Source organism: Saccostrea cucullata, unplaced genomic scaffold, assembly GCF_032062105.1.
Source record: "Saccostrea cucullata isolate Sc308-1 unplaced genomic scaffold, CSIRO_AGI_Scuc_v1 ctg2102, whole genome shotgun sequence".
Classification (NCBI taxonomy): domain Eukaryota; kingdom Metazoa; phylum Mollusca; class Bivalvia; order Ostreida; family Ostreidae; genus Saccostrea; species Saccostrea cuccullata.
Window position 1 is genome coordinate 31,201 of NW_026936367.1, and position 9,235 is coordinate 40,435.

Here is a 9,235-nt window from a genome sequence, read left to right on the forward strand (position 1 = left end):
TAATGTTCTTTTGTGGTGATTTGAACTATTTGTGTGTGTCTGGTTTTGTTTTATTTATTATCTATTTATTTTTATTTTCTATGATTATTATTTTATATGTTCTGTGAATGTCCATATGTGTGCCAAGCATATGTATAATTGCTTTCTATGTTGCTTTCCTTGTTGTTCAGTTTTTCTTTTCTGTCAGTGCTAGTAAATGTTTTGAACTGTACAGTGCATTATGATAGTCTCTACATGTGACAGTCAAATATTATTAATTTCTCTCTAATATTTAATTCCATCAGCGTGATAAGTGCTTATAGGAGTACTAAAAAAGAGGGGTTTTGAGCTTTATATTTCTTCTACCTGTGATAATCATCCGTGTGCAATATAACTTATGCTGCCTCTTTTTAAAGTTTATTTTTGTAATAGGTCCATGTTACGTGTATTTTTCTTGATCGGTGGTTTAACCCCTATCTTTGCAAATTTATTTTCATTTATTCAGCCATTTTTTGTTTATCAATCTTTGACAATAAATTAATCATCTGATAAAACATATTTGTGGTAAATTGAATGAGTGACATTTCTCACAAAAATAAGTTTGTCCGTTTTCTAATTGCAAGTGAACTAAGCCTGATTGGAGAATAAAACTGGTTGTTCATGTTGTCAAATAAACATTATACTATTGGGAAAAAACATGGAATGAAATCAAAGTTACTTAGTAATGGAAAAAATTGGGTGACAAGAAACATTATTCGTAAACTCACCCTATTATAATCAGAATTTACTATCATATATAATCGTTATTTTTAGACTGGTAAAAAATTTGTTGTTTTTTTTTCTAAAGTATACCATTTTTTATGTGTTAATTACATAAATACCTTGCTACTCGAAGACATAAGGACTTGCATATATAGAGAAAAATATGTATGTGTTGGTAAACTAGTCTTATTTATTTACATAAAACCAAAGACTGACTTTGCATGCATACAACATGAAAATACCGATGGTAATATCAATAAATTATTATTTTCCGTTTAAAAGGTAAACAAACGACATTTCCTTGTTTTTTGTTTGTTTTTATTCTAGATTGGAAAAAGAAAATATTTGTCTTTTTTTTCAAACAAGGACGTATTACAATCTGCTTTACCCGTGATAATTCGTGATTTGTGATACAATAGTATGAGGAAATATTTCACAGTTTATTGATACGTATCTTTATCCTTAAGGCTAGCTTACTTTTTGTTAAAGTAACAGTAACATAATACATCCTTATGAAACAAAGCATATTCAACTGTCAATTGAGCAGTAGCAATTACGTTATAAAGAAACACTCGACCACCGGAGATATAAAAGACAAACCGGTAGAGGGTTGGATTCGAAATCAATGTTTTTTCTATCTCTATAATAAAATTGGCATAAATTTAAGATACTGAATGTACAACATAACAAAACAATTATAAATATTTATATACTGAGTACGTAACTGTATCTTTGCATACTTGAGTTAAAATGCCAAATAATTTTTTTTATCAAAAAGAAGAAGGATAAAATAAAACCCTAAATATAGATTTATTTTTTCTCCCAGAAACAACCTATACTAATATAGTGTTTCGTTTATTCTCTGATCCTTACGTATAATGCACTTATTAGCAAATATAACCCATTACTTGATCGTATTTTGTTTCATACCGATTGTTAGACCTTTGTTTTTGTACTGAAGGACTATATTTCGAAATGACTAGCATTTGCAATGTTTTATCTACTATATTAAAACATGTCTCACCGCGGGTGTGACCGGTTAGCAGGGAATACCTATCCCTCTGGTCACCTGATCACAATCTTGAATTTCCAGAGTCTCTGTTTTATGCCCTGTTTACAGTTTTGTACAGTTTGATTTTTTATGAGGTCGATTACTGTGCGTTATCTTTAATCCTTTTTAAACGGTTGCATAATATTGTTTTTGAAAATGAAATTGTAAATAAAAGTGTTATAACTTTACATGTATTTTTTAAAATCATACTGTTAACCGAAAAAGTCATGTAAGATATAAACTTTAGTTATCACGTATCTTGTATACAAAATTGCTTTTTGATTGTTGAAAACCACTATTATAATATATTTTCATTTTAATTCATAAAACTTCAGGTTTTGTCATGTAACAGATCAAAGAAAAGAAACATGTGAATCAGAATTATCTTTAAAGTATTTCTGAAATGAATAAACTTTTCTGATTATATCAAAATAATGGTTTTTATTTCATTTTAGAACGTAATAAGGTAATAGTTTTTAGGACAATCATGAAAATGTTTATATTTGACACGAACTCTTGTGAAAAAGCCGGAAGAAAACAACGAACCAAAAATAAAAGATTCTCTGTTTTCCTGGTACATTTATATTCTAATTAATGTTTCTAATTTGGGGGGAAATAAAATTGAAGGTATTTATCAATTCTACAATGTAGAATGGTTTATTGAGTTCTATTTTTAGTATATCGACACAATTTCAACTATATCGTTGATTTTATCAAAAAAGCAATTACGAGGGGTGATCAAAAAGTTCGCGAACTAATTGAATAACTTCTATAAAAGAAACAATATGTGGTGTCAATGTTGGTTATATTTTAAATTAATCCTCCCCGATTTTAATGCACATCAACCACCGTTCTGCGCATGCGTGAATCACGTGATATTGGCGGTCACGTGACCCCCTCTGTAGCGTTCTGTCACAAAAGTTGAAAGATTTTTCTGAGTTTTATGTTTCTTTCCATGTGAGTTAATTTTTATGACAAGAACAGTTCATTCGTCAGAAATGGTCATATCTTGGCAAAGGAATGGGTGGATAAGAATATTCTTTCCTAAAATAAGCATGGCGACCATTAAAACACATATCTTCTGCCTCGGGAGAGACCTTTATTCAAGGTGGATAGAGAATGGATGCCTCCTTTTCATCATATCTAATATGTTTGTAAAACTCCAAAGTCCAATGGTGACGCCAAAGTCCGATGGTCTCGCCAAACCCCGATGGTCTGCGCCAAACCCTGATGGCTCGCTGTCTTTACGGACGCCAAAGTCCGATGAACACTCAAAAGTCCGATGGCTCGTTTCCTATGAGACGCGCGACGCTAAAGTGCGATGGTCTGACACGCCAAAGCCCGATGGTGCGGAGGTACAGTTAACGTTTATGACGTCACAATAGTCCGACGTCATGACGTTGTCCTGCATTCAAAATCCATTGATTCAGTATTCGTCTCACATACACTTTACTGATATTGCTTAGTTTTCGCCTACCAGAGCTATTAGGGCTAGTCTTTGTAGACTATTCGACTGATAAGGGTTAGTTCTTGAACACAAATATGTTTCCCCGAGAGATTTTATGGTTAGTCCTTGCACACAATTTGACTGATTTGGGTTAGTCCTGCACTCATCCAAGATATCTAGTTTTAACACATTTTTCGACTGATAAGTGTTAGTCTCGCACCTATATCTAAAAGATTAAGGTTAATCTTTGCATTTAATATTTATTTGTTGTTTTTTTTTAAAGAAATCGGGCTTGGCATGGCGCGGTATCGCATTTTTGCGCAGCACTACTATGACGTCATAGACGTTGATTGTTTTCTGCGCCATCGGACTTTGGCGTGTCAAACCATCGGGGTTTGGTGCAGACCATCGGACTTTGGCGTGACCATCGGACTTTGGAGTCCCATCGCACCTTGGAGTCCTACATATTTAAAATCTAAAGTAAACGATATCTTAGGTATTTAATAATTATATTATTGTTCAAATATTCAACTTTATTTCAAAGTGTTAATTGGAGGTCTTTGATAGCAAATTTCTTAATTAAAAATACATATCTTTTCAAACTTGCATTCACAGGGCAAGATGACAAGTATCATTTTTAACCATCTGCCTTCCTTCACTAAAACGATCAATCCAATCATTAATTGAATTTATAGGAACTCATTTATCTCAATAATTTGTGTACAAATTATATGATACTGCAGAGGGATTTCTAAGATATACAATATATTGTTGAAGGAGTTCGACTGAGACAACCATTTTTCGTCACAAGTGACCTACATAGTGACGTCATTTTGAAATTGTGACGTCACAAACAAGGAGAAAAACTTAATTCAGCATATGCTATTTATAGATCTTGTGTATTGCTATGTGTGTACCGAATTTCATTTTAATCTGAATTGTGGTGTTGTAGATATAGAGATAGTTCGCGAACTTTTTGATCACCCCTCGTAATTATGCTACTTTCGCTGGTAAAATATCTCTCCACTTCATCGCAATATATTACTGAGCATTAATGAAAAGATGTAATGTTTTACTTAGATAAATACAAGATGATCATAGATGTCGTGGGTGCATTTTTTAAAAAAAAATTCTCATGTTTTTACCTTTTCATGATATGTGTATTTTTTGATAAATAAACCCCACCCCCTCTCTTCATTTAAAGTGAAAACGTAATTATTTTAAAATATCTTTCTTTAGGCAGGGAATTTAAACCAGAAACTTCAACTTTGAAAACTAATTTCTTCTTGACAAGTTAAAATTAAATAAATGTACGCTTTCATTCATTATCTAGTGGTAAAAATATAAAGGTTGCATAGTTTAGAAACATATAATTATTTATCCCTTGAGCTTTTGTATACATGCATATTTAAGATAAAGATAATATAAATTTCAATATGTTGTAGGTCTCGAGGAAGTTAAATTGTTCGTTGGAAAGTTTTAAAGCTCGTAAAGTATTGTACATGGTATGAAAGGAAGTTTTAATGGGTTAAACCTGTTTAACACTTAACACATTATTTAAACCTGTCATCAATACTCCAAAGTTACTGCTAATAGAGTTGCTTGTTTTTATAGTACCATTTCCCCTCAAGAACAGCATATTAGACGAGTACTTGTTTTTTATGAAGTACTTTTAGACATCTTTTATCAATTGCCTGTGTAAACAAACATTAAAAAACCTAAACTCATAAAAAGTAGAAAATGAGCATCCAGTTTCAAGTTCTAAATCTTCAATACACCAATGTAGACATTAAACTTCCTTATCATTCCTTAAAGAGAAAGATTAACAAACAGACGGAAACACATGTCGTTTGCAAAACAATCTCTGAAGTGTTCTTAAATTTTACAACAACAAAAATGCGTGAGTATACTAAAACATCAAAGGAGCTTTAAGAGGAAAAATGAACAGCATTCTTGAAAGCGAGATTTGTTTCATTAGCCTGGTAAAACTGAAGTACGTACTAGTTTAAATGGGTTCCTATAAGCAGTTTTATTGGCAGACTTGCTCTTATGTTCCTACAGTATATATTCAAAAACTTCTATATGAGAAGAAGAATATTCTTTTTTTTCTAAATACCTATGGCTATGGCACCTTCATATGGTATGTGTCTCCCAACTTACTCGATACTCAAGAGCATGCTCCGAGTACTGTAATTTTAAACCGAAGGAAGCTACTGAGCGACTAGTTAATGATCAAGGGATTTCAACAGCCTCGTTTTAAGACCGTTCTATCCCAATCTAAGAGCAATAATTCCTTTTTGAAGCTTACAGCTATGTTCTTGGAGGTATTTGATATTTATTTTATTGAGATGTCTCGGCTATTTATTGTTTCATATTAGTCGGATTCTAACAATTATATGATGATTGTGGGAAAACGGGGGCACAGGAGAAGGGATAAGGTAGCAGAATGTAAGCACTGTAATATGACGAAGCAAAAGGAATATCCTAGCCCCCAATGAGTACAATGTTGAACAACTGGATCCGCGTATGAAAAGCAAATTAGCGGACATCATACTGAGATTTTGACCAAATACAATTCCATATATTTCATTAAGTGAGAACTAAAATAATAAAAGTAGCTTTGGCTAATTCATTAACACAGTTTTTCAATTTTATTTTATTTTGCCATAAGGGAAACCTTTTAAACTGTCATGAATCCAAAATGCCTAGATGTCATTTGTAAAATGGTTTAAAATCTCGTCAAGTAAAATATACAAAAAGGTATAGTAATGTGTATCTGTGATCACTTTTATTAAGGGATACTTCCTTCCCTTACTTTAGGAAGGAGGAAGAAGAAAAAAAGGAGATAGAAAGATATTTCATTTAAACTAGATGTTCCTCATCCCAGTTTTTAATTTGGAACTTCCCTCTGATTAGATTGATTGATTGTATGTTGTTTAACGTCTCCCTCTCGAGATTTATTTAGAAAGATTAGAAAAGCATCACTTGGATTGGTGTTAATATAAACAATAAAATGTCTCTCTTTGGTTGTTGGTACGGAAATTAACGTCGTAGCTATTGCATACAAAATATTATATTTACTTACACTGAAAAGTTTTTCCTTTATTTTTTATGAAGACCATTGCCATTAATCAGTGCATGAACAACACTAAGTAAGCCACGTGGGTAAATTTCTTGAACAAAAGCTGTTCCATCAGTTATGAATACAATTTCATTTTCATCTTAAATACGCTACTTAAACAAATTAATATTACATTAAATGATTTTTAATACAAATGTCAATATAAAGAACAAAATGCTTTCATTGGTTGTAGGTACGGGAGTTAACGTCGCAGCTATTGCGGAAAAAAATTACATAACCCGCTTACGCGGGTTATGTATTTTTTCTGCAACAACCGAGACATTAATTTCCATACTAATCAAAGAAAGCATTTTATTATTTAGCGGGTTTTGTCTTTTTTCTGCAACAGCTTCGGCAATATTTTCGATACTAAAAATCAAAGAAATCATTTAATTTGTTTTTTTAATATAAAATGTTTCATAATAAACAAGTAAAAACTGATACGTTCACAATCAGCGTATTGCTATATTATATATAATGTCTCGAAATCTTATTGAATGTCAAAAATGTGATATTCCTTCTATGTATCAACTTCCTTCGTTTTGATTTGCCACTTATTTAACACTAACAAAAAGTTTGATGCACAATTTGATATAATTTGTGAATGATTTTGAAATAATAAATCTATACACCAGAACGTTATTGTTTTTTTTTTCTTTAGTGATGAAATAGACAAAATTACAGATGCCCTGGAAGGACATTGACTTACTTGTTATGACTTTTTTTGTTATAACTTGTTTAATGTGAAATTATTTGTAATGAACCAATTGTTAAAACTTAGAATTAACGTCGCGTTTGGTCGTTTACTGGGACAATTTTATTCATTACAAAATATGGAAAATTTTAAATGTTTAGTTAGCTGTGGTTGATAAAGATTGAAGATTAAAAGACATGTAAACTACGAAAACCCTAACTTTATCTCCATTAATAAAAATCTATTTAATTTATAACTTGATTATAATTTGCTTATCGTTATTGACTATTTCTTGTTTCTAAGTATTTGTTACTTTATTTTCATTTGTAACTACCATTTTATTTTGTCATTAGTTATAAATTCAAAGGCAAAATAATGTTTATGTTCCTTTTCCAGAAACTAATTTGTACCTCTCTCAAAAGAGCGCCACGTTTTTTGTGGAAATTTATGGTAAAAACTTGTGTAACCATATTTAAAAAGTTTACAAATTACACATTATTAAAATGAAAAATTTAATGTTGCTTAACTGTGGTTTTTTAATTGATTAATTGTAGTATAACACTCAGTACAAATGTGACTACAAAGCTTCTTATCTTTATTTTATCAAAATAGCTTTTTTTTTATAAGGAAAAAATGTTTGATACCTTGGAACACAGCTTTTATTTCAAAATTTTAAACTGATATAAAACACAGTGAATGCATTCCTCTAAATCTCTCAACCCAAGTCTCTTCTCTCCTCTCTACTTCTCTCTAAGATATTCAGTTGTGAAGAAAAAATTTCACCTTCTGTATTTGTTATTAATATATTATTGCATTAAATTAGATGTGTAAAACAAAAATAAAGAATTATAAAAAAATCAAATTCAAAAGCTTAAAGACTTGCCACTTTTCAACTTTATGCACAACCATTTCTTATGATGAATTAAAGTCCAGGCTTATTGATAGCAATGACTGCTTATTGTTCAATAAAAATGGAACTTTTAAATTCAATTACTAATCTTGACATTGGTCATTTGCAAAATTATAAAATTATTTGGTTAAAACATTCTGATTGTACACATAAGTATTGTGAAGTTTTAAAAAGACATTAAAAATTAAAGATGCTTGAGTTTCTGATTGAAAATATCTATGTGGTTTTTGGAGACCAGTTCTTCCAACAATCTATTGGAATTCCCATGGGTAATAATTGCGCCCCATTACTAGCAGACCTATTTTTGTATTCATATGAAGCAGACATTGTCTAAAATCTTATACGTGAAAAGAAGGTAACACTTGCTGTGGTACGATATATCCCGGTGAGCTTGAGATAAGATACCACAGAGTCTGACACATCTGTTTCATGTTTGGATATTTACTTGAAGGAGACGTCAATGGTAATCTAAAAACCAAGATTTTTGATAAACGTGATGACTTTTAACTTTTCAATCGTCAACTTCCCTTACTTATGCAGCAAAATACATTCGTTACCTGCATACGAGGTTTATATTGATCTCGCAGTTGATTCGATACGCAAGAGCATGCTTTACATATGTACAATTTCTTAAATGAGGTGAATTATTGACAAACAAGTTGATGAAACAGGAATTTCAGCAGTCTTGTTTAAAGTCATCATTTTGTAACTTTTATGGTCGATACAATGACCTTATCAGCAAATACAATTAATCATACAGTCAAATGCTGACTGACAATTTTCATACTTATTGATAGACCATTATTTACACACTGAATTGACGACGGATTTTTCCCGTCATTTCCCAATCATGATAAGGAGCAGGTCGGTCGGCAGGGAATACTCACTCCCCAATGGTACCCGATCCCAGCTGTGATGATTTAGAGGTCCATGTTTGCTATGCTCCTATTTTGTTTTGTTTAATGGACTTTTGATCTTGAATACTGTTCGTTATCTCCATACATTCATTTAGCAAATTTTGGAATGAAAATAACTTTACCAAATACGAAGAAAACGCAAATTATTTTTTCTCGCAAAAGACCTTTAAAACAACATAAGAGTGGTGATCAGAACAAACACAGCTCTCTGTAAATATAAGAGGTATGATCAAGTGACATGGAAAAATAAGAAACTGGTCGGTCACGTCTACAGTGTGTCCTTTGACATGTTGTCATGGACAGGTAAACAGAAAAATCCAATCAATTCAATATTAAAATTAAGGGCTTAACAAT